The sequence below is a fragment of the Mustela lutreola genome, chromosome 4 (genome assembly GCF_030435805.1).
Source record: "Mustela lutreola isolate mMusLut2 chromosome 4, mMusLut2.pri, whole genome shotgun sequence".
Lineage (NCBI taxonomy): Eukaryota > Metazoa > Chordata > Mammalia > Carnivora > Mustelidae > Mustela > Mustela lutreola.
The window spans coordinates 52,968,267-52,995,004 of NC_081293.1; the positions used below are offsets into that span (position 1 = coordinate 52,968,267).

The 26,738-nt window shown below is 39.7% G+C and overlaps 1 protein-coding gene and 1 pseudogene across 7 annotated transcripts in view; one reads left to right on the forward strand and one right to left on the reverse strand.

Moving 5' to 3' along the window:
• Positions 1–26,738, forward strand: part of USP54 (ubiquitin specific peptidase 54) — a 123,742-nt gene that overhangs the window by 23,931 nt on the left and 73,073 nt on the right. The window contains exon 1 of one of the 7 annotated variants that reach the window (XM_059169912.1): positions 371–388. The exons of 5 other annotated variants lie outside the window; for them this stretch is intronic. The gene's annotated coding sequence lies outside the window, so the exon portion shown is untranslated. Of the gene's footprint in view, positions 1–370; positions 389–18,428; positions 18,573–26,738 lie in introns of those variants that run through there. One more of the 7 variants, XM_059169908.1, reaches the window with a different exon arrangement.
• Positions 4,559–5,160, reverse strand: LOC131828823 (small ribosomal subunit protein eS27-like; annotated as a pseudogene).

Genomic DNA, 26,738 nt, shown 5'->3' on the forward strand with positions numbered 1-26,738 from the left:
AATAGAAGGCTATTGTAGTAGTATTCTAGGCAGTAGATAGAGGTGGCTTTGTCTTGGATGGTAACAGCGGAGGTGGTAAGAAGGGATATGTTTTGATAGTAGCACCCATAAGATTTGCTGATGGTTTGGTGAGATGTTAGGGAAGGAAGGAAGTCAAGCATGGCTCCAACTTTAGCCAGAACAAGTGAGTGAATGGTAGTACTATTTACTGAGATATGGAAGAGTATGGAGTAGCTGACTGGGGTGTACTTGGTGAGAATTAAGTTTTTTTTCTTTAGGACATGTTAAGTTCGAGATACCTGGTAGACAACCAAGTGGTGATACTCAGTAGAAAGTTGAATGTACATGTCTGGACCTCAGGGGAAGAGAATGGATCTGGAGATTAAGGGTATGATGTTTATGTGTTTATGATGTTATGTGTTTATGTCAGTAAATATTCATCTACAACATATTTTTTTATGATTGAGTCATGCTCCTCTGACAGCAAGCCCTCTTGGTCAACTATAGAACCCTGACAGTTAAAACTAGAAATAGACAAGACCACTTAATTCATGTTCAAACTAAACCCTGTTGTGTTTATTTTTTATGGTACTTTGTTAATGCATTGACAGAGATGTTTGCAGTGACCAAAACATTCCAACCAGCAGACCAGAAAAGCCTTGATAGCAACAGAATGCCTAAAAGACCACACCCCACTACATTCCCTTCCCTGCCTGTAATTACCATTGAACACGTATGGACCTTCACCCATGATCACGTGCTCTCTGCCTGCTCTCTCATGCTGCCTCCCTTAACCACCCTCTGTAAAAATCTAGGTGTTCATCTTGCTGGCAGAGATACTGGTTGGTAAGGCTTGAGGCTGCCACCTCCCCCGGTTGCCAGCACTTGAAGAAAATCTCTCCCTTTCTCTTTTCCAAGCCCTCATCTCTTGAGCTAGTGACTTCTCTTGGGGTGAGTTTATCCACATTTGTTTGGCAACATTCTGGGAAACCCATCCAGGAGCTGTGTCTTCAGTTTGTCCAGTCTGCTTGAGGTTCTTTGGGATGGGGCATTTGGCTACAGTAGCACTCTAGGGCTTACGTGTTTGTTTCCTGAGTTAGTGGCTATGATAGGCCATTCTGTAACATTCCGTTGTATTTAAATGTACTGTATTTTTTTTTTAAAGATTTTATTTACCTGAGAGAGAGAGAGAGAGAGAGAGAGAGAGCATGAGAGGGGAGAGGGTCACAGGGAGAGGCCAACCTCCCCGCTGAGCAGGAAGCCTGATGCAGGACTCGATCCTAGGACTCCAAGATCATGATTTGAGCTGAAGGCAGTCACTTAACCAACTGAGCCCAGCCAGGTGCCTCTTTATGTACTGTATTTTGTGATGAGTAATTTTGTAAGTCCATATTTTAAACCAATTCCTGTAGGGTATTTGCAGTGCAGTTTTGACATTAATGAGAATTAGCTCTATTTATTTTTTTATTTTATATATTTTTAAAGATTTTTATCTATTTTACAAACAGAGATCACAAGTAGGCAGAGAGACTGGCAAAGAGAGAGGAGGAAGCAGGCTCCCTGTGGAGCAGAGAGCCCGATGTGGGGCTCGATCCCAGGACTCTGGGATCATGACCTGAGCCAAAGGCAGAGGCTTTAACCCACCGAGCCACCTAGGCGCCCCGAATTAGCTCTATTTATGCCAGTTAAGGGCATTGTCCCTCACAAGACTTTCTGCATTTGAGATGCCAACTACAAGTTCAGGAATCTCCAGGCCATCTGTATTTCTGACCAAATTCAGGAGTTCTGAGCCCCTCAGATTTGATAATTCACTAGAACAACTCGTAGAACTCAGGAAAGTGCTGTTCTTAGGATTACAGTTTTATTATAGCAAAAGGTTACACATTTGAACCAGCAAAAGGGAGAGATGCATAGGGCAAGTTCTGGGAGATTCGCAAAAGCAAAGCTTCTGTGTCCTCAGGATGTGTCACCTTCCCAGCACATTGATGTGTATTACTAACCAGAGAAGCTCACCAACTCTGTGTTCACAGTTTTTACTAGGATTTCATTAGGTAGACAGGAGTGATTGAATCATTGGCTGTATGTTTGAACTCTGTCTTCAACCTGTTTATATTCCCCAAAGGTCAAGCTAATATCATGTGGCTCAGTGCATCAATCCTTTAATCATATAGTTGGTCTTTCCAGAATGGGCATCCCTCATCTTGAAACTAGGGGCCCAATGTCAGTCACTTGGTTAGCATAAACCCAATGTGGCTGGAAGAACCCACCTTAAATAACACAGACACTCCTATCAGTTGGGAAATTCCAAAGGTTTAGAGGCTTACCTCACAGGAACCAGGCACACAGACCAGTCAAATTCTTTATTATACAATAGTGTTAAAACCCAATTAAGTTATTACATCCTTTGGAAAACCTTACTTAGACTTTCCAAGGGCCTTTGTTCACATCTCTGTTACAGTTTTTTTTTTTCCTCTCATTAGTGAACCCTTTGAAGGTCCCCTGATTTTAGTCATCTTTGTACCTCAAATATTAGCACTATATCTGGCTTACAGTAGTAAGTAGGCTCAGTAAGTATTTAATGAGTTAAAATATTTAAGCTATAGTTCATAAGAGGAGAAGTTCAGTGTAGAATTCTCTTATTAGAATTTCAAAGGTCAAATAGAATCAGTGGTCTCACTTCATTTCTCTTATTCCATTCATCACCATTTGCTCTACTTTAACATTTTTATATCTTTTTAATGTGGACATCAAATATACAAAAGAGAAAAGGAGATTTTGCTTTTTTTTTTTTAAAGATTTTATTTATTTGAGAGAGATCACAAGTAGACAGAGAGGCAGGCAGAGAGAGAGAGAGAGGGAAGCAGTCTCCCCACTGAGCAGAGAGCCCAATGTGGGACTCAATCCCAGGACCCTGAGATCACAACCCGAGCCGAAGGCAGTGGCCAAACCCACTGAGCCACCCAGGCGCCTGGAGATTTTGCTTTTTAAAATAATATATCAACAGTATTTAAAGAACAACCTTTTCTAATGCATTTAAAATATACCAAATTTCTACTTACACAGTTTATAGAGACTGCATTGTCATATAAGTATTATCATGCTGAACCTTAGAGAATCTTTATGTTTCCTTCTGATATTAAGGATGAATAAGTTCTGGGGCACCTGCGTGGCTCAGTTGTTAAGTGGCTGCCTTCAGCTCAGGTCATGATCCCAGGGTCCTGGGATCAATCCCCATATTGGGCTCCTTGCTCAGTGGGAAGCCCGCTTCTCCCTCTTCCACTCCCTCTGCTTGTGTTCCCTCTCTTGCTGTGTCTTTCTCTGTCAAATAATAAATGGATTCTTTAAAAAAAAAAAAAAAGATGAATAAGCTCTAATGTCTTCTAGTGTGCCCTATCTGTGCATAGGTAGAGAGTACTTAGTAAAAATGGAATAATATTCCCTAAACCACTCTGTATTAAGATAAATATAAATATAAATACACACATGCATGCACACACATATTACCCAAAGTGTATTTATGGGATGGTTTCCCACTCATCTTGATTCAGGGTGCTTTTAATTTTTTTTTTTTAATTTATTTTAAGGGGCGCCTGGGTATCTCAGTGGGTTAAGCCTCTGTCTTTGGCTCAGGTCATGATCTCAGGGTCCTGGGATTAGAGCCCTGCATCGGGCTCTCTGCTCAGCGGGGAGCCTGCTTCTCCCTCTCTCTCTGCCTGCCTCTCTGCCTACTTGTGATTTCTGTCTCTGTCAAATAAATAAATAAAAATCTTTAAACAAAAATTTATTTTAATATATTTATTATTTGTTTTAAATAATGACAATTTAAAATAGTGACACCAACAAAGCCAGTATCACTATTTAAAATGTTTAGCATAACCAGAACCCTGCTGAGAAATGTAAGATTATAAAATTCATAGTTTTTAATTCATCCATCAAATATTAATTAAACATCTAAAATATTTGAGATACAACATTAAGCCCTGGGGACTCAAAGATTAATACAGCATGATCCCTAACATTAAGAAGCTTATAGCTTTTGGGGCAAGACACAACATTCATCAGATCACTGAACAATGTTAAGGTAAGAGATTAATGCAGTGCTATGGGGTGCTTACCACGAGTGTGAATATAGCCTGGAGACCTTCCTGGAGTGGAGTGGTGGTGCGTGAAAGTGGGCATAGATGCTTTGCAAACTATAAATACTATGCAAATATAGGCAAGTATTATTGATATATGTTCTTACCAAAGAGTTCCGCCTATAGGAAAAGACAGTTAAATAGTCTGAAGTGGAAAATGATTACTCATTTTTGCTAAGACTTATACACTTTTTCCTTGATTGGAGCTGCTAAAATACTACCTGGTGACTAGTGTTAAGGGAATGTCCAGAAAAAACAAAAACAGAAAAAATTACTGGTGCATTTAGCATAGAATTTAACTTTTAAATCATGTGGCCCCGGGCTGTACATTGTAGGTATTAGATAATGTATATTCAGTGACAGTCACAAACTTGGTCATTGCTTCCAAATAAAATTAAGACCTTAATTCCATAAGGGTGATTTTAGTTCTGATTCCATCTGAAGGAGCATCCATCTGTAAGTCTTGTTTTTCCTTCTGTACACTGGCAAAGGACAGTGGAGAAGCCAACACACAAACAGGAGTTTAGTGTGTACTAAACTCCTGTTTGTGCATGGCCAAAGATGGTACTGATTTTGTAGCATCCTGGACACTTCACATCCACCCATGAAGTAGGAATTGGGGCTCTGCATGAGGCACTTCTTGTGCTTACTCTTCTCTTCCTTCAGGGATGGTTGGAGGAGGTCCTCTCATTGGGAGGTGGTCACCACTGGAAAGCAAAAAACAAAAGCAAAAATAAAAATGAAAACAAACCTAATGTCTTTATCTAGGCTGGTTCGTATGAGATAGTATTTCACTGGGATGTATCCTTTTTGGAGTAGTAGAGACACAAGAAATTATTTGCATGAGATTTATTTTTTCTCTATTACATAATTTTTCTTTTTCTTTTTGTTTAGAATTTAAAAAACATTTTTGAGAGAGACACACAAAGAAAGTACCAGCCAGGTGAGGGGCAGAGGGAGAAGTAGGCTCCCTGCTCAGCTGTAAGGCTGGATCCCAGGACCCTGAGATCATGACCTGAGACAAAGGGAGATGCTTAACCATCTGAACCACCTAGGCACCCCGTTACATAATTTTTCATTTGCATGAGATTTAAAAAATGCATTTTAAGAAATCTGATTTTTATTAAATTCCTATCCTTTTTCCATAAGCTTTTAAACACATTATTTAGAACAGTTTTTACCGATTTTAACTGATTTTTATTAAATTCTTATCCTTTTTTCATAAGCTTTTTTTTTTTTTTTAAGATTTTATTTATTTATTTGAGAGAGAATGAGTGAGAGAGAGCATGAGAGAGGAGGAGGTTAGAGGAGAAGCAGACTCCCCAAGGAGCTGAGAACCCGATGCGGGACTCGATCCTGGAAGTCTGGGATCATGACCTGAGCCGAAGGCAGTCGCTCAACCATCTGAGCCACCTAGGCAACCTTTCATAAGCTTTAAAACATGTTTTTTAGAACAGTTTTAGATTACAGAAAAGCTGAGATGATAGTATGGAGTTCTCTATTTCCTCATCCAGTTTTCATTATTATTATTTTTTTAAAGATTTTATTTGACAGACAGAGATCACAAAGCAGGCAGAGAGGAGGAAGCGGGCCCCCTGCCAAGCAGAGAACCCGATGTGGGGCTCGATCCCAGGACCCTGAGATCATGACCTGAGCTGAAAGCAGAGGATTAACTCACTGAGCCACCCAGGCGCCCCCAGTTTTCATTATTACTAACATCTTAGAGTTATTGCAGTTAATGAATCAATATTGGTACATTATTATTAAACACTTCACATTTCCTCAGCTGTTATCTTATGTCTTTTCTTTGTTCCAGGCTCTCATCCAGGATACTGCATTAATTTAGTAGTCATGTCTCCTTAGGCTCTTCTTGGCTGTCACAGACTTTCCTTGTTTTTGATGACCTGATAGTTTTTAGGAGTATTAGTGAAGTATTTTTAGGATGCTTCTCTTCTGGAATTTGTCTGATGATGTTCTCATAATTAGACTGGGGTTGTGGGTTTTGAGGTGTGTTAACCTTATTTTTTTTTAAAAGAGATTTATTTTTTTGATAGACACAGCAAGAGAGGTAACAAGAGCAGGGGGAGTGGGAGAGGGAGAAACAGGCTTCCTGTAGACCAGGGAGCCCGATGCAGGGCTGGATCCCAGGATTCTGGGATAATGACCTGAGCTGAAGGCAGATGCTTAATGACTGAGCCACCCAGTTGCCCCTGGGTGTGTTAACCTTAGAAATAAAACAGTCTTACCAGTAACACTGTTTATTATACTAGCAAAAATGCTTTTACTTGGGAATAACAGAGAATTGCAATTCAGGCTATGCAAGCTATGGCAAAGCCATAGGCAAATCTCACAAAGGAGTGGAACCTTATTTTAATGGAGAAAGAGGAAGTTGGGAGGGTTTGTTTTGAACAAAAGTCCATTGGAGAAAAGCAAGAGTGTAGGGTGATTTTTCAAAGCCTGAGTTGCAGAATTAGTAGATTTTTAAAATATGAGACGCAGTCTACATCGTTCTCTGTTGGGACCTTTAGTTGACAATTCTTTTCCAGTGATGATGATTCTGTTGTATTTGTAATTGACAGTTTTTCCTGTAATTGATATTGAGTGGTACAGCTCCCCCTTCCAACCTCCCCTTCTAGCATCTAGAGTCCACTTTATTTTTTTTTAAGATTATTTATTTATTTATTTGACAGAGAGAGAGATCACAAGTAGGCAGAGAGGCAGGCAGAGAGAGGGGGAAGCAGGCTCCCCACTGAGCAGAGAGCCCGATGCGGGACTCGATCCCAGGACCCTGAGATCATGACCTGAGCCGAAGGCAGTGGCTTAACCCACTGAGCCACCCAGGCACCCTAGAGTCCACTTTAGTGAGGTTTCCCTTTTTTAGTTTTCACAAGTGGAAGATCACAGATACAGTGCTATTCTTATTATATCATATCAAGGGTATATATTATCGACATGATTTATCATTGTTGATAATGATCTTAATCACTTGGCTGAGGTTGTCAAGTTTCTCTGCTAAAGTTAGTCTCCCCCTTCCCTTTTTCTATGCTTTACTTTTTTTTTTTTTTTTAAGAGAGAGCGTGGGGGAGGGAGAGAGAGAATCTTAAGCTGGCTCCACACCCAATGCAGAGCCCAGCATGAGGCATGATCTTTTTTTTTTTTAAGTTTTTTTGTCAGAAGAGAGAGAGGGAGAGAGAGCGAGCACAGGCAGACAGAATGGCAGGCAGAGGCAGAGGGAGAAGCAGGCTCCCTGCTGAGTAAGGAGCCTGATGTGGGACTCGATCCCAGGATGCTGGGATCATGACCTGAGCCGAAGGCAGCCGCTTAACCAACTGAGCCACCCAGGCGTCCCAGCATGAGGCTTGATCTTATGACCCCAACATCATGACTTCAGCTGAATCAGGAGTCGGATGCTTAACTGACTTAGCCACCCAGGTGCCTGTCCATGCTGTAGTTTTTGGAACAAGGGCTCCATGCACTTAAGGAGTGGGATTTATTGTCCTTATCTTTCCAGGGGGGAGTAGCTGATAAATTATCTGGAATTCTTCTGCAAGGGAAATTTGTTCTTCTCCATTTGTTTATTTAATTATTTCCTTATTATCAGTATGAACTCATAGATTCTTATTTTATACTTTATATTTTATACTTTATTTTATTCTTTTTTTTTTTAAGATTATTTATTTATTTATTTGACAGACAGAGATCACAAGCAGGCAGAGAGACAGGCAGAGAGAGAGGAAGGGAAGCAGGCTCTCTGCTGAGCAGAGAGCCTGACAACGGGGCTCGATCCCAGGATCCCGGGATCATGACCCAAGCTGAAGGCAGAGGCTTAACCCACTGAGCCACCCAGGCGCCCCTACTTTATTTTATTCTTATTTTATACTTTAGATTTGGCTTTTGGAAGCTCATTCCGTTTGTCTTCTGTGTTCCTTTTGGATACCTCTGTCAATTTAGGATTTTTGTTTTGTTTTTTACCATTTCCTTAGTTTCTGACATAACAAGATGCTTGGGCTTATCTTGTGTATTTCCTTTGCAGTCCTGGAATCAGACATTTCTCCAAGAAAACTGGGTTTATTTCGTTGGAGAGTGGTATTAGAAACAAAGATCTTGTCTCTTGGTGTGCTTGTTACAGCTGGTATGTCATTGATTCTAAGCATTCTTAGCTGACAGAATAAGTCAATATATACACATACATATGTATACTCATACATATAGATCTATAAATATTTCTAGATGTAACCATCCATATTTTTATTAGGTGAAACACAAGTTCATATTCTAATTCTAATCCATTACCACATGGATCGTTTTAGCCTTTTCTTCCTGCTTATCTGTAATCTCCCATTCTAAAAGCGAGAAACCTTCTACCATCCACCATTCAGTTACCTAATTGTCCAGGTTCAGTATACATGTATAGTGGTTTGAGAGTTGTTAACTTGTACACCTGTGGGAAACAGCTTTATTAGCTAGAGTACAATGCTAATGCATGGTTCCCTATCCTTTTAGTCTAAAAGAATCCAGTAATTTCCAAAGTTATGTGGGCCAATACTTTTATCCACTGTCCTCTTCAATGATGTTGTTTCATAGGTTTGTTGTATATTTTTATTATAGCAAATTTCAAACATATCAAAAATAAGGGAAAGAATATGGTGAACCACATGTACCCATCACCAGCCTCAAGAAAATTATTAAATTTGTGGTTAGTCATGTTTTATCTGTATTCCCTCTTATGCCTCCTAGTCAACATGTGATTAAGAGGGAACACAAGCAGGGGGAATGGGAGAGGGAGAAGCAGGTTTCCCGTGGAACAGGGAGCTGGATGCGGAGCTAGATCCCAGGACTCTAGGATCATGACCTGAGCCAGAGGCAGATGCTTAATGACTGAGCCACCCAGGTGCCCACCCTCATTGGTTATTTTTATTTATTTATTTTTAAGATTTTTATTTATTTATTTGACAGAGAGAGATCACGAGTAGGCAGAGAGGCAGGCAGAGAGAGAGAGGAGAAAGCAGGCTCCCTGCTGAGCAGAGAGCCCGATGCAGGACTCAAGTCCAGGACCCTGAGATCATGACCTGAGCCGAAGGCAGCGGCTTAACCCACTGAGCCACCCAGGCGCCCCCTCATTGGTTATTTTGAAGTAAATCCTATGTATATTATTTCCTCTGTAGATATTCCCAAATGCGACTTAACCATAATTTAACCAGTCCCCTATTGCCAGTTTTTATTTATTACAAGTAGTACAACTATAAATATCCATTTATATTTAGCTTGCAACTGAAGGGTGAATTTCCAGAAGTTGAATTGTTGAGACAAAGATATAAGCTTTTAAAATTGAGAAATACTGCCAAATTAATTTTAATACTACCAAGAGTAAATGAGAATTTATCCTTCTCTGTACCTTCACCTACACTGATTTTATCCAACTTTTAAATATTTGGCAATCTGAAATCTTAAATATTTGGCAATCTGAAAAATGATATATATGTATCTTTTTTTTTTGCATTTCTTTAATTATAAATGGATAGGACATTTTCCCTATCTTTAGTGGTCTTTTTTTTTTTTTTCTTTCTGTGAACTGTGCAGTTAAATTCTTTGCTTATTTAAGAAAAGGAAATAAATTGTCACAAAGGTCCAATTTCTTTTCCTAAACCATTAATACTGTGCTGCCTTCCTTTTTTCCCTTACTCCTAGTTCAGATTGCCAATTCAGGAGTGGTATTTATGTCCCTTCAGTGAAGGTAGATACCTGCCCACTTTTTTTCTTCTGTCCTCTTTTTACCCACCAAAGGTTCTTAGTTCTCTGTTTTCTGTGAGCTGTGGATACAGATTGTCTATCGAACAGATGGGTTCTTTTTTTTTTCAAGATTTTATTTTTCTTTGACAGAGAGAGAGATTGAGAGAGAGAGATTGGGAGAGAGAGAGAGCATAAGCAGGGGGAGTGGCAGACAGAGGGAAAGGGAGAAGCAGGCTCCCCATTGAGCAGCGAGCCCCCAATCTGGGGCTCCATCCCAGGACCCTGGGATCATGATCTGAGCTGAAGGCAGATGCTTAACTGCCTCAGCCTCCCAGATGCCCCTCAAACAGATGGTTTTTAAGTCCGCTTCTGAAGGAGTTTTCTAGGGAAATACGCCCAAGAATCGATAGGAAGGATTTCTACAGACATGTGGGGGTACTGTTGGTAATTGTTTAACAAAGAGGATGCCCAGGGAATATCACTTCAGCCTGCTTTGTTCATCTGTTCTTTTTTTTTTTTTTCCCCAATATTTTATTTATTTATTTGACAGAGAGAGACACAGCGAGAGGGGAACACAAGTAGGGAAAGTGGGAGAGGAAGAAGCAGGCTTCCTGTGGAGTAGGAAGCCTGATGTAGGGTTTGATCCCAGGAGCCTGGAATTATGACCTGAGCTAAAGGCAGGCACTTAACAACTGAGCTATCCAGGCGGCCCTGTTCATCTGTTTTGTCTTTACATGCAAACATGAGACATGCACTCTGACTTTTGCTGCTGTGCCCTTTTGACAGCATTTTCAGCCTTCTTTTTGTCAGAGTGAATTATCTGTCTCCATGTACTTCGGACATAAGTGTACTCAATAGTACTATTGTTGGTTTCTTCAGTTAGGGAAATGGGGATTGCATTCTGTCCTGAATTAAATGACAATGTCAGAGTATAAAATGTAATGACAGACTGATTTTCTTTGCTTTTATATTCCTTAAAAACAACTGTTCAAAATCTCATACACATAGAAGTTGTTTGCCAAGCATTTGAAGCCATCTAGTTTACCAAGTGGCAGCTGCTGCTGTTTATTGGACAGAGTGTAGAAAGAGTTCTCATATGGTTCTCCCCCACAGTTTATCCTGTTATTAATTTTTTGTATTAGTATAGTTTGTTACAAGTAGTGAACCAAAATTGATACATTGTTATTAGCTGAAGTCCATAGTTTATTCAAATGTCTTTAGTTTTTACCTAATATCTCTCTTCAGTTCCAAGTTTCTATTTAAAATTCCACATTAGAGAGGCGCCTGAGTGGTGTAGTTGATTAAGCATTGGCCTTTTGGTTTGGCTCAGGTTGTGATCTCAGTGTCATGAGATGGAGGCCTGCATCGCTCCGTACTTGGCATGGAGTCTGCTTAGGATTCTCTATCCCTCTCCTTGTGTCCCTCCTGCTTGTGCCTTCTTTCTTTAATAAATAAATCTTTAAGAAAAATAAAGTTCTATATTACATTACTTGTCCATTCTTGCTGGCTCCTCTTAGCTGTAATGGTTTTGCATACTTGTTTTTGATGATCTTGACAGTTTTGAAGAGTACTGGTCAAGTACTTTGTAAGATGCCCCTCTATTGGAATTTGTCTCATATTTTTCTCATGATTAGACTGGGATTGAGTTTTTTGAATAGAGGATCACAGAGATACTGTATCATTTTCATCCAATCATATCAAGGGTATGTATTATTGATGTGATTTATCATTTTTTTTTAAAGATTGTATTTATTTATTTGACAGATCACAAGTAGACAGAGAGGCAGGCAGAGAGAGAGAGAGAGAAGCAGGCTCCCTGCTGAGCAGAGAGCCCGATGCGGGATTCGATCCCAGGACCCTGAGATCATGACTGAGCTGAAGGCAGTGGCTCAACCCACTGAGCCACCCAGGCGCCCCAATGATTTATCATTCTTTTTTTTTTTTTAAATATTTTATTTATTTATTTGACAGAGAGAAATCACAAGTAGATGGAGAGGCAGGCAGAGAGAGAGAGAGAGAAGCAGGCTCCCTGCTGAGCAGAGAGCCCGATGCGGGATTCGATCCCAGGACCCTGAGATCATGACCTGAGCCGAAGGCAGTGGCTTAACCCACTGAGCCACCCAGGCGCCCCATGATTTATCATTCTTGATACTGAGCTTGATCACCTGGCTAAGGCACTGGTTGTCCGGTTTCTCCAGTGTAAAGGGAGTCCTGCTTCTTTCTGTACTCCATTGTTGGGCAGTTTTTCATGTTCTCATTATCCATTTGTGTATTTTCTTTGGAGAAATATCTACTCAGATCCTTTTTTAATTGGAGTTTTAAAAGGGATCCATTTATAATTTGGATTGTTTTTTATTACTCGGCTGTAAGAATTCTTTGTATGTTCTAGATACAAGTCCCTTATATATAATTTGCAAATGTTTCATCCCATTCTTTGGTTTGTCTTATTAATTTTGATGAACTCAGATTTATCTATTTTTTCTTCTGCTTATGTTATATCTAAGAAAATTGCCTAACTCAAGGTCATGAAGATATATGCTTTTTTTTTTGTAAAAGTTTTATAGTTTTTATTCATTTGGACATTTGACCCCATTGTCAGTTAATTTTTACATGTGGTGTGCGTCAGGAGTCCACCTTCATTCTCTTGCATATGGGTATCCAGTTGCCTCAATGCCATTTGTTAATGAGACTGTTCTTTCCACATTAAATTGTCCTAGCACAACTGTATGTTGTTTAAGGTTCAGTTGAATATAGAGAAAAATTTAGCATGTACTTTTATTTATTTATTTATTTATAAAAAGATCTTATTTATTTATTTGACAGAGAGATCACAAGTAGGCAGAGAGGCAGGCAGAGAGAGAGAGAGAGAGAGAGAGAGGAGGAAGCAGGCTCCCTGCTGAGCAGAGAGCCAGATATGGGACTCGATCCCAGGACGCTGAGATCATGACCTGAGCTGAAGGCAGCGGCTTAACCCACTTAGCCACCAGGCGCCCCTGGCATGTACTTTTTAAAAAAAAGATTTTATTCATCTACCTGACAAAGAGATAGAGAGAGAGGGCATGAGTAGGGAGAAGGAGCAGAGGCAGAAGGAGAAGCAGGCTCCCTGCTGACCTGGGAGCCCTGTGTAGGACTTGATCCCAGGACCCTGGGATTAAGACCGGAGCTGAAGGCAGATGCTTAACTGACTGAGTCACCCAGGTCCCCCTGGCATGTACATCAAACAAATTATTGGTAACTCTACCCAAAATCAGTTGAAGTTGGCTCAAGTATGGTAGAAATCTCAGAGGCTTTCACTACTGTTAGAGAGGACCAAAAATAATTTAGGAAACAATATTGCCAAAAATATAAATTACTCTGCTGACACTTACCACAATTGTAGACTCTATGGTTCTCTCCTTTCCTTTTTCTTTTATTTGAGTGTAGTTGACACACAATGCTATATTAGTTTTGGGTGTACAACTTAGTGATTTAATAGGTTTTCACCATGAGTGTAGCTACCATCTGTCCCATTACATCATTAGTACAATATGATTGACTGTGTTCCTTATGGTGTGCCTTTTATTGACTTATTCATTTCATTACTGGAAGCCTCCCTCTTCCCTTCACCCATTTTGTCCCCACTCCCAGCAACCATCAGTTTATTCTGTGTTTATGAGTAGAAACATGTATTTTTTCTTTCTCAGTCTGACTTATTTCATTTAGCATAATACTGCTTTAGGTCCATCCATTTTGTCTCAAATGGCACAATCTTACTGTTTTTATGGCTGTGTAATATTCCATTGTATATATACCACATTTTCCTTATACATTCGTCTACTGATGGATGCAGATTGCTTCCATATATTGGCTATTATAAAAAGTGCTGTGATAAACATAGGGGTGCATATATCTTTTTGAATTAGTCTTTTTGTTTTCTTTGGGTTAATACCCAATAGTGGAATTAAGATTCTCTCTTCGTCTGCCCCTGCCACATCTCTTTCTCTGTCCCACTCTCTTTCTCCCCCTTCTCTAAAAACAAATAAATAAATAAGAGAGAATGATAGATTTTTTTTTTCCTTTTTGTGAGACTAGATTTAGGTGATCTTGCAGTATACTTGAGAGATATTTCACATTCTTTTTTTTTTTTTTTTTTTAGATTTTTTTGAAATTATTTATTTGACAGAGAGAGAGATCACAAGTAGGCAGAGAGGCAGGCAGTGGGTGGGGAGTAGGCTCCCTGCTGAGCAGAGAGCCTGATGCAGGGCTCAATCCCAGGACCCTGAGACCATGACCTGAGCAGAAGGCAGAGGCTTAACCCACTGAGCCACACAGGCACCCCAATATTTCACATTCTTACTGCTTTCTAGGAGCTTTCAGTCTAAGTTAAGAAAATTTAAGCCCTCGTTCTAGAGATATGTTGGCCAATATTCATAATGATAATGCTATTTTTTTTTTTTTTTTTTTAAGATTTTATTTTATTTATTTGACAGAGAGAGATCACAAGTAGGCAGAGACACAGGCAGAGAGAGAGAGAGGAGGAAGCAGGCTCCCTGCTGAGCAGAGAGCCCGATGCGGGACTCGATCCCAGGACCCCGAGATCATGACCCGAGCCGAAGGCAGCGGCCTAACCACTGAGCCACCCAGGCGCCCCTGATAATGCTATTTGAAGTAATTTTTAGAATGCAAAATGTAATTTAATATATGAATTTAAAGGATGATGATAGGGCATCTGGGTGGCTCAGTGGGTTAAGCCTCTGCTCAGGTCATGATCTCAGGGTCCTGGGATTGAGTCCCACATTGGGCTCTCTGCTCCGCAGGGAGCCTGCTTCCTCCTCTCTCTATCTCTGCCTGCCTCTCTACCTACTTGTGATCTCTGTCTGTCAAATAAATAAATAAAATCTTTAAAAAAAAATAAAGAATGATGATATTGTAATAGTAGAAACCCAACTAAATGGTCTCCAACTACCTTTCCTCTTTTTTTTTTTTTTTTCTTTTTTGAGAGAAAGAGAACATTTGCATGAGTAGGGGTGTGGATGAACAGAGGAGAAGAGAGAATCCCAAGCCTGGCTTGAACCCATAACCCTGAGATCATGACCTCTGCTAAAATTAAGAGGATGACGTTTAACCTACCGAGCCACTCTGGTGCCCCATTCCTCTTTTTTTTAAAGAGTCCATTTGTGTGAGAAATAGACAAGTTTTCTTGGATGGTTTTACTACCTAGGCCTGTTCTTAGTAGCCAAAGTTTCTCCAAAATATGCCCTTAGAATCAGGTTTTTTTCCCTTTTTTCTCTTCTTTGTCTGCAATATACCTCTTCTCAGTACCATGTATTTAAGTGAAATGATCAGATATTTAAGGTATACACACTATCAACACTGTGAGTAAATCTCAGAATGAAAACTAGATACAAATTAGCTGTATAGTTTTTCTTGTTTTCCATGGACTTTCCGGTATATTCTCCTTATAGGGTCAAAAAGCTAGAAATTTTTGAGGGATTCCTTGTTAACTAAGATCAAGTCTGTTTCTTAGTTTCATTTTCCAAAACTCCAGTTTTACAGCTCTGAATTAAGCTCCCTTTTTTTTTTCCCCCCCTATGAGCATATAACCTAGAGATCAAATGCTACTGTTTCTATGGGCTCCACTTGATATAAACCAATCTCTACCCTGTTCCTCCCCACTTCAAGCCTCCGTAGTTTATTTAGAAGTCCACAGACTTCCTCACTACCCTCTGGAGTGCTAGAATCAAGAGGCTTTTATTTTCCAATTTGGCTTATACTCTGGAGCCACTCAGCTCTTGCCTTTACTGCCAACATCAGTATTATCATTAGCATCTCAGAAATAAAAACCAACAAAAATGGTTTTGCTTTGGGGTTACTCCAGGAGGGAGTCACTTTGGCTTTTCTTAGAGAAATTCAGTTTTTCTTTTATGACTTTAAGAGAGGCAGAATGTTCTTTCATTAAATTGAACATTCTGCTGTACCCTACCTCGTTTACTAGTGGAGACCAATTATGAAAGGTTGTAGTGTCAGACCAAGTAGGAACATTTTAGCCTGTGTTCTTTTTTTTTTAATTTTTTAAAATTTTTAAAATTTTTTATATCTTTTAATTTTATTTATTTATTTGACAGACAGAGATCACAAGTAGGCAGAGAGGCAGGCAGAGAGAGAGAGAGGAGGAAGCAGGCTCCCCGCTGAGCAGAGAGCCCGATGTGGGGCTCGATCCCAGGACCCTGGGATCATGACCTGAGCCGAAGGCGGGGGCTTTAACCCACTGAGCCACCCAGGCATCCCATAGCCTGTGTTCTTCTATTAAACCTGCCTCTACTCCCTATTTCTCTTGATTGCTTTATTCAAGTCTTAGAGGTAGTTTCTCCTTGCTAATGATACTTACATATTTTTTTCCAGAGGTTTTTTTATCTCTTATGGTCAAAGGAAGGATATTATATGTAATACTCCTTGCATAGTACTTGAACAATGTGACAAGTTTTGTGGAAGGACAGTTTTGAAAAGTACTGGTGTAACCAGTCATCCAGGTTTAGGATCCCAGGACATTTAGACATGACTTCTGAAACCATATATATTACTCTCTTGACCTAGCAGTCGTGTTCACAAAAACCCTCCTATAGGCAGCTTGGCACTTACCTCGCAGACACCTGTAGTTACTCAATTTATTTTAGGTGGAAAGGCCCAGTGGTTGATGCAGGATTGTGTCTGTGTGAGACAGAATCTCGTCTTTTTTTTTTTTTTTTTAAATTTTTCATTTATTTATTTATTTGAGATAAGCAGGAGGAGCAAGCAGCAGGCAGAGGGAGAGGGAGAAGCAGGCTCCACGCTGAGCAGGGAGCCAGCCGCTGGACTCAATCCCAGGGCCTACGATCATAACCTGAGCTGAAGGCAGAAGCTCAACCCACTGAGCCGCCCAGGTCCCCTCTCCTGTGCAGTCTTGAAAAGGTAATAAGAAATGTCAAAATATAGGGGAGCCTGGGTCGCTTAGTTGGTCAAGTGTCCCAACTCTTGATCACAGTTCAGGTCTCAATCTCAACAGTTTTGAGTTCAAGAAATAACTGGTCCAAGAAATAACTCATACAAGGTGGAATATGATTATATAGAAGAATTTTACATGAAGGATTTTCTGAGGGGCTTCAGAAGAGATTACAACCTGTTAGGGTGAGATTTTCCTGTGGATCACCTCCCTTGCCTGGCTAATATATGAAAAGTCATTTATGTTGTTACATTGAATCAGGGTTGAAGATCTCTAATTCTTTCCCAGTTACTCTAGTTTTATTTGATTAGCCCTACAACAAATATATAACCATCACTGAATAACTTGATTAGAGAGCTTGACCTGGATATTTGTACATTCTTTTTTGCAGTTAGCACTAATCAGTAGAAATTCTGTGTCTCACACTTTGGAATGACATCTCCACCCACACCTACCACTAGGAAACTTGAGTTAGAATGCTAATGGTTAGCAAAAGAAAAGCAGTAATTTTTTAAATTTAATTTTTATTTTTTTTTTAATTTGGGCACTCTTACTATTGTGAAAGGAGTGTTTTAGTTTAAATGTTAAACTATTAACTATTAAATGTTAAACTATTGTTAAAATGTGAGAACTTAATTAGTTTTGGGCAGTGCCTGAATCTGTTTCATTTTACTAATAAATCTTAATTAAATCTTTTTAAAAGTCAACTTATATTTTCTTTTGCAATCTATAGAAATACAACAGACCTTCATATTTGACAGGGTTTCTGTTGATGAGTTTTTAAAATGACTATGCTTATAAAACAACTTCTTTCAATAAAGTTATTTTATAACTGGGTGTAATATGTAGAAGGGTGTGTGTTGGTCCTCTGGGGCTTTTGTGCCCTGCCTGCAAATGTTAAGTTCTGGGCTGAGTGATCACATGTTTGGAGTCAGGACTCTGCCTGCTGTTTGTTCTTGGTGATATAACTTGGCTTCTTCCCTGAGAAAGGGGTGGAGATCTTTCACTGTCCTTGCCTTTGGTTTTGGCAACCTTTGAGATCCAAAGCATTTTAGAATTGATTCCTGAATTCAGAAAACTCAGTTCACACAATAACTTTCTTTAAGAGTATGTCTTGTTTAAGGAGGTGTTTTGCTTATTAAAGTGATATAATTTAAGTCCAGATGGTTTTGGAATTCTGAATTAAGGATTCAAACAATGACATTGTTTTGGTTATTCTCTAAAGTACTATGAATGTGTCTTCTAGTGCTCCTTTTGAGTGTAGTGCAAAGGGCTATTTCTTAGGGCTGGCTCTCTGGTAGCAGCTGCTACTCTGCAAACCTTATTGTTACATTGTTGACCTTTGTCATCAGGAATGCCCCTAGAGAAAACAGACTCCCTAATTGTTTTTCTTAAGCTCTTATGAAGTTTGTGATATGTCCTTTCAAGTTACTTTTGGTTACTTTCTTAAGTATACTTTGTTTACATTTAATTTGGAGGCCCCATCTTTTTAGCTTTATCATAAATTGTCAGTTCTGAGTTCCTGGTAGGTTGTAAAGAAGAATTGCCCTTTCCCTGTTATCCTGTTCTGCAGGAAGCCTTTGTGGTTTAGATTCACAGTTTCCCATTGTTGCTAGTTGCTGTTGTCTCCTCCCTTCTGTACCCTCCCCTCCCCGCAACTCTCGCTCTTCCCTTGGTCTTCCTCATTCCTGGTTTTTCCTTGCCCCATAAATGCCCTTGGGATTGCTGGAGTTTGAACATGCTGTCTGGTAAGTTATTGTCTGTGTGGCAAAACTGCAAGTAGATGGAGGGATTTCGTCTTTGTATCTGGTCATTCTTTGTGAAGTGTTGCTTGTAACAGTAAAGGTTTAAACTTTGAAATTGAGGTTGTAGGGCTCTCTTCACTTTCAGGAGGGCTTCTGTCATACACTATTGTTTTTGCTCTTCTCTCCTATTTCAATTGTTAAGGCTTTGGAAACTTGATTTTTATTACTGCTTTTAAAAACATTCTCATAGATTTTCTTGAGCTCATTAAGATTAAAGCAGATGGTATGGGTTTAATATTTTAAGTTTCCTTCAAATGGAAGTATATTTATTTTCAGTATTAACATATTGATAAAAGTAATAATGAAGAAAAGATCTATTTTGTGGCTGAGGGGGAAAGTAGCATTTGCTTCTAGACTCAGAATGATTCTTTTTTCCTCTCAGCAGAATGTTTTTGGCAAAATTCACTAAGATTTTAGTATTATGTACTTAATTCTGGGAAATGGTTTGCTGAATACTTCAGGATAACAAATGCTTCTGGGAATTATTTTGGGGGGGAAGTTAGATTTGTTTATTAGCTCCTGCAATAAAATCTCCAAGATCTATAATCCTTTCGAGAGTAAAATATTAATATTTAGTGTTCAGATTGAGTCGAATATCACCTTAATAATGGACTTTCTTATTTTTTTGGATTGTATGTTTTGATCCTCAACTAAGAAGCTGTACGTGCCCATACCTTTGGTTCTCCAAAAGTATTGCTAATTAAAGTCATTTTTATGGTAGACAGTGTAAGGGAAAACTTGTTCATGGGATGTTATTACTGTGCATTTGAGTCATTTATTCAAGTGATAGGTGTGCTTGTACTATTTCCTGAGTTTCTGTGATGTGGCAGGTGCTAGTTCCTATGCTAAGTACTTTGCATTTACTTCTGATTCCCAGTATAACCCTGCCACATAGGTAGCATTGTCCCTCTGGGAAGCAGTCATGCATAGGTAGAAGGGACATGGGTTTTTATTTTCTGCAAAATGAGAACAGTCCTTATTTGGCAGATTAGTTGTGGGAATTAAAGGACATGCTATGTGTATGGCGCCTAGCTCAGAGTTGGTTTTCATTAAGTGGTGACTGCTATTATAATTTTATAGTTAAATAACTTGCTGAAGATCTCTCAGTTTTGAGTGTTAGAGCTAGGATTTGAACTGACTCAAAACATGGAGTCTGGTAGTATGTTTTTGTTTGAGTATTGCAAAGGCTTTTAGAGTAGATTTCAGTGGATCCCTGTCCATTCCTCCACCTCCTGCCCTTGTAGAGTTGGGGTTCTTTATAGATGCCCTTCTTTTCTTGGTATCTTCTGTCAACCTTCCTAGTCATGTGCTTGGTCTCTCACACTGGAATTGCTTGTGCCATTCAGTACCAGTGTTCTCCCAGCAGTAATGAGTCAAGCCGGTGCAGTCAGTGGCTTCCCTTCCTATTTTCCTCTTGTTGATAGAGCCATCATGCTTTCATTATTGTTTGTGGCAAAATAATTTGGGTAGTGGTGTATTTATAATGATTCCTAAATAGTGCATAGCTGCAATCAAGCCCTTGAATTTAGAAAAATTAGGGGCTTAAACAATTAAGGGAAAAAATTTCTAGCTCTAAATTATTGAGCCAGAGGATAATACATGGTAACTTCATGCAACTCATAGTTATCATTTTGCCTAATATAGTTATCATTCTGGGGCCTAATTTAATTGCTATGATTCTCTTTCCTTTAACCCCTGCTGTTACTGGTTTGATGCCATTAGCAGTGTGTTTTAGAGAGAATATTGTGTTAATCCTTCTGGCCATAAAGAAGAGTATCTTTATTCCACAGACCTTTTGGAAACAGAGTGTGTGATTTAGGTATGATGTAATTTATACAGTAGATTCAGGGAAGAAACAGAGAGATGATTTATCATTCTTATAACTGAGTTAATCTCTAAACTGAAAAATGTGTTTCACAAAGTTTAGCTCTTCATTTATTCTTTTTTTTTTTTAAAGATTTTTTTTATTTATTTGACAGACAGAGATCACAAGTAGGCAGAGAGGCAGAGAGGCAGACAGTGAGAGGGGGAAGCAGGCTCCCTGAGGAGCAGAGAACCCAATGTGGGGCTCGATCCCAGGACCCTGGGTTCATGACCTGAGCCGAAGGCAGAGGCTTTAACCCACTAAGCCACCCAGGCGCCCCTTCATTTATTCTTTTATTTAATAAGTATTGAGCATCTCTTGAGTGTAAGGCAGTGTAACTTCCTATATTGTATTCTAATAAAGTACAGATATATTGGTTAAGTACTGATTAATGAAGTGCCTGAGGGAGGGAATATGTCTCAATTGGTAAGAAGCAGTATTTAGACAATTCTTTGGAAAATGATTTAATATAAATGACTCTTGCTTGCTAATAGGTGTGACTATCATTAGTCTCTATTACTGTAAGTTACCAGCAGAATGGCTTTTTCAAACAGTTTTCCTGAGTGGAAAGGATTACTTGTATTAGGTGGCATTGGGAAGATGGGAGTGGGAAAGGGAGTAATAATATTCCTTATTGAGCAAAATGCTGGATATGTACACAGAACACACATGTTTTTTTTTTAATATTTTATTTATTCATTTGACAGAGAATCAGGCAGAGAGAGAGGAGGAAGGAGGCTCCCTGCTGAGCAGAGCCCAATGTGGGGCTCGATCCCAGGACCCTGGGATCACGACCTGAGCCGAAGGTAGAGGCTTTAACCCACTGAGCCACCCAGGTGCCCCTTTTGTGTGTGTTTTAAGGGGATTAGTGGTAGATGAGGTTGGAAATTGTACATGGGTTATTTAAGGCCAAGGAGTTTTGACTATGTTTTGTCACTGAAGTTTTCTAAGCTAAACAGTGATAGATCAGAGTTTGCTTTTGGTAGTGTTTTATAGACAGGATTAGAAAGGTAATGGAAGTCAATACAGTAGTCCATGTAAATTGTATTGAGAATGCATTATTTTTAGATTATATTTGCCCTCATTTTGATGTGGTTGTGTTTGTGCTATCACAGGATTTTTGTCATAGGATTTTTTTTTTAAGGTTTTATTTATTTATTTGACAGACAGAGATCACAAGTAGGCAGAGAAGCAGGCAGACAGAGAGGAAGGGAAGCAGGCCCCCTGCTGAGCAGAGAGCCCGATGCGGGACTCGATCCCAGGACCCTGAGATCACGACCTGAGCTGAAGGCAGCGGCTTAACCCACTGAGCCACCCAGGCGCTCTGTCATAGGATTTTTACATTAAGTTTATGTGTGTATGTTTGTGTGTGTAAAAGAGAAAGGAAGAAGGAAGGAGAGAGGTATAGGGGATGGCCAGTTATGATTATTTACTTTTTTTTTTTTTTTAAGATTTTACTCATTTATTTGACAGAGGGAGATCACAAGTAGGCAGACAGCAGGCAGAGAGAGAGGGGGAAGCAGGCTCCCTGTTGAGCAGAGAGCCCAATGTGGGGCTTGATCCCAGGACCCTGAGATCATGACCTGAGCCGAAGGCAGAGGCTTCAGCCCACTGAACCATCCAGGTGCCCCAAAATTGATTTACTTTTTTTAAAAGTACACTCTGTGCCCAATGTGAAGTTTGAACTCAAGATCCTAAAATCAAGAGTTACATGCTCTATCAACTGAGCCAGCCAGGTGCCCCCTCCAGCCATCATAATCGGAGCTCCTATTTTGTGTTGTTCCCAAGAATTTTGCAAATATAATTTTGTTGAGTACTCTCAACAGATTACCTTTACTGTAGGCAGTAAATGATCTGAAAGTGATGGAGCGGGTTGTGAAATGTAGATTCATCTTATTCTTTATCATTATCATCAAAGCATTTATGTCTCACTAATACCAGGTACTGGGCTAATTATACATGTGTGCATTATCCTCATAACAATCCCATAACTTAGATGTTATTTATTAATCCCCGTTTATTGATGAGGTACCTGAGACTTCAGTAACTGATTCAGTAACTTGGTCATGATGTTGTTAGTTGTTAGATGGTGGAGTCCAGACCTGTTCCACCTTCTAACTCTGGATCCCTAAGTTGTATAATTCACATTGTGTTCCCTGGGAATGATACCCCTTGGATGTCCATTGTGAGCATGGTGTTTCCTGAGGTTATGCAATGTAGTTGGCCCTGCAGAGGCTGCACTTTTAACTACTCTGTTCTTTTTTTTTTTTTTTTTTTTAAAGATTTTATTTATTTATTTGACAGAGAGAAATCACAAGTAGGCAGAGAGGCAGAGAGAGAGAGAGAGGAGGAAGCAGGCTCCCTGCTGAGCAGAGAGCCCGATGCGGGACTCGATCCCAGGACCCTGAGATCATGACCTGAGCCGAAGGCAGTGGCTTAACCCACTGAGCCACCCAGGCGCCCTACTCTGTTCTTTTTACTATCACGCTGCCTCCCTCAGAAGTCAGTAAATTATCTATACAGCTCCGGATCCTTATAAGGATGGACTAAGTAGCCTGCAACTATTATTTCTTGATTTTTCAGTCATAACAAAGTGAAATGTATCTTCTTGTTCTTTTATTTTCTTCCCAACTGGTTTTGGGAAATTTGCTGTAAATGACAGTTTTCTAAGTTTTTATGAAAGGAAAAATAAGGCTTTCTGGTTTTTATCAGCATACAGTTCTTCTTGTTGTACATGATGTAATAATTTGAAGCTGCCCAAGTCCAACCCTCAGGAAATTGTTTGAGTTGAGTAACTGTATTCACTGGGGAGTTTAAGATAACCAGCCCATAAATCAACGAATAACTTAGCTTTTTTTAAATGGTTGTAGATGCTTATCTGTCTTTATTTTCAAGCTTGAATCAGAAGCAAATATTGATTTAATTGGTATAGTCTCGATTAGAAAAAATCTGCAGTATCTCAAGCTAGCTATGGGCATTTGGGGGGTTCTTTTACTTAAGGAAAGTTAGAATTTATTAGGGTGTTGGAATTGGTGGTTCTAGGTTATTGCTTCAAACAAAAATTTTCTCTTTCAATTAAACTTTTCAACGATTCAGTGCCAATTATATTCAACCTCTGTAAAAAGATGCCCTTAAGGGGACGCCTGGGTGGCTCAGTTGGTTGGGCGGCTGCCTTCGGCTCAGGTCATGATCCCAGCGTCCTAGGATTGAGTCCTGCGTCGGGCTCCTTGCTCAGCAGGGAGCCTGCTTCTCCCTCTGCCTCTGCCTGCCATTCTGTCTGCCTGTGCTCGCTCTCTCCCCCTCTCTCTCTCTGATAAATAAATAAAATCTTTAAAAAAAAAAAAAGATGCCCTTAAGGAATACATGTTATAGTCCATGTACACAAATAACTGTAACATGAGGGAGGATGGGAATGCTTCACATGTACTGAGAGCATAAAAGAGGATGAAATGAGTGAAAATGGAAAGGTGGGAGAGGGAATCTGGGAAGGCTTTTTTTTTTTTTTTTAATTAATTTATTTATTTGAGAGAGGGAGAGAGAGAGAGAGAGAGCAGACTCTCTGCTGAGCAGGGACCCCAATGTGGGGCTCAGTCCCAGCCCCCTGGGATCATGACCTGAACTAAAGGCAGGTGTGTAACCGACTAAAACATCCAGGTGCCCCCTGGGAAGGCTTTTGATTCAGCTTTTACTTGTAGGATACTTACGACTTTTTTTTTTTTTAGATACTTATGATTTTTAACAAGAAGAAATGGGAAGGAAAGGCGTTGCTGGTGGAGGCAATATTAGAGCCAAGGCACTGAGGAAGTTGAGTATAGAGCGTATCATTCATTATACAGAAAAGAATCCAGCTTACTTGGAGTGGAGGATGAGTGAGGGACACATAATAGGTGCTTAGTGAAATGTCTGATCAATGAATGAGTGAGTAGAAGTTGTGGCTGAAAATGGTGGTAAGATCTAATTTCAAACTTTGTGCAGGCACCAGACATACTGAATTCAATCTACAAATAAAAGTCAATTTTATACTGGCAGAGTATGTGAATATAGAAATATGCAGTATAAAAGTCACAATCATGAGCATGAGTCAATAAGGAAAAAATGCTGTCAAAGTAGGTCCAGTTGACTGCTTTTTTTTTCTTGAAGTTTGCTATTTTTCATGATTTTGCCCTCTTAGTATTAGAATAAGAAGACAAGAAAACATTAAGAGAGAGAAACTTGTAAAAAATCCATCCATTAATTTTCCCCTTCGTGAATTAGAAAATTACTGTTTTTCTCTAGCCAAAAGAATGCCCCTTCTGGGAGCCATTGAAGATTTTTGAAAAGGGGAGTAATGTGATATTTTAGGAGTCCTGTGGTAGCTATATGTGGGATTGGAGGCTTGGCAGTGAATCAGTAATGTGGTGACTTGGTCCAGAGGTGGTGAGGATCTGAACCTTAGCAGCATCCACAATGAGAATAGAATGAAAGGAAATAGATATCCAAATCAACTCCCTTATTTCTTTTTTTTTTTCTTTTTTCTTTATTTATTAGAGGGACAGAAATCACAAGTTGGGTGGGGCAGAGACAGAGGGAGAGAGAATCCTGAAGCAGACTCCCTACCAAACTTGAAGCCCAATGCAGGGCTCGACAGGACCCTGAGATCATGACCTGAGCTGAAACCAAGTGTCAGCTACTTAACTGACTGAGCCACTCAGGTGTCCCTAGCCCCCTATTTCTAAATAAAAAATAGTTATCAATTATTAATTTTTTAAGATTGTATTTATTTATTTGACAGAGAATATAAGCGGAGGGGAATGGCAGGCAGAAGGAGAGGGAGAAGCAGGCTCCCTGCTGAGTAAAGAGCCCAACACTGGGCTCATTTCCAGGACCCTGGGACCATGACCTGAGCTGAAGGCAGATGCTTAACTGACAGCCACCCAGGGGCCCCAGAAATAGTTATCAATTATTGGACAACTTTCATATCGTTGGTGTCTTAGGTGTTGTCAGTGATTGGTTACCTCTGGTCCAGAGTCCTTTCATTGTATCTTTAGGTCAAATGAGTTTAAATTTCACTTTTGGCTTTACTTTATGTAAGATGATGATGAATTATATATGAATTATGGGTAATTTAGAAAATAGACAAAAGGATAAAAAATCATAATTCCATCACCCTAATAATACTTTTTTAATTTTTTAATTAAAATATTTTTAATTTTGGGCGCCTGGGTGGCTCAGTGGGTTGGACCGCTGCCTTCGGCTCAGGTCATGATCTCAGGGTCCTGGGATCGAGTCCCGCATCGGGCTCTCTGCTCCGCGGGGAGCCTGCTTCCCTCTCTCTCTCTCTTTCTGCCTGCCTCTCCGACTACTTGTGATTTCTCTCTGTCAAATAAATAAATAAAATCTTTAAAAAAAATTTTTTTTAATTTTTACTTGAAAAATTTTTAAATTTTTTTAAATATTTACTTGAATTTATAAACTTAGATAATAGTTTATTTTAGGCAGATCACGCTCTGAGAAACAGGTTCCTAAACTAATAGAACAACCCATTAACTGCTGTGCTGTGAACCCAACATAATGAACCCAGAGGTTTCACAAGAAAGCTTCATTGGCCTCTGGTTTACCGGGATCACAAACTATGTCAATGCCTTCTCTTTTCCTATAAATCTTAGTCCACCTACCTTTATACATATAGATATTAACCTTCCAAATGCCTCAGTTCCCTGCTGGGCCCAAGGTTCCATCTCCTTCAGTGAATTATTTGCACAATTTAAAGTGTTTGTTTTTTTTTTTACTTTGAACCAATTTTGGACTTAAGTTGCAGAAATAATTCAGAGAAAGGAATTTTCATATTTCCTTCAGCCAGCTTCCTCTAATGTTATTTTTTTTTATTAAAGAGTTTTATTTATTTCTTTTTATTTAAAGATTTTTATTTATTTGACAGAGAGAGATAGCGAGAGAGGGAACACAGCAGGAGGAGTGGGAGAGGGAGAAACAGGCCTCCCGCCGAGCAGGGAGCCCGATGGAGGTCTCGATCCCAGGGCCCCAGGATCATGATCCAAGCCGAAGGCAGATGCTTAACAACTGAGCCACCCAGGTGTCCCAAGACTTTTATTTATTAATCTGAGAAGAGAGGACAAACAGAGAGAGCAGCAGGCAGAGGGAGAGGATGAAGGAGAAGCAGACTCCCTACTGAGGAGGGAGCCCCATGCGGAGCTCGATCCCAGGATCCTAGGACCATGACCTGAGCTGAAGGCAAATGCTTAACCGAC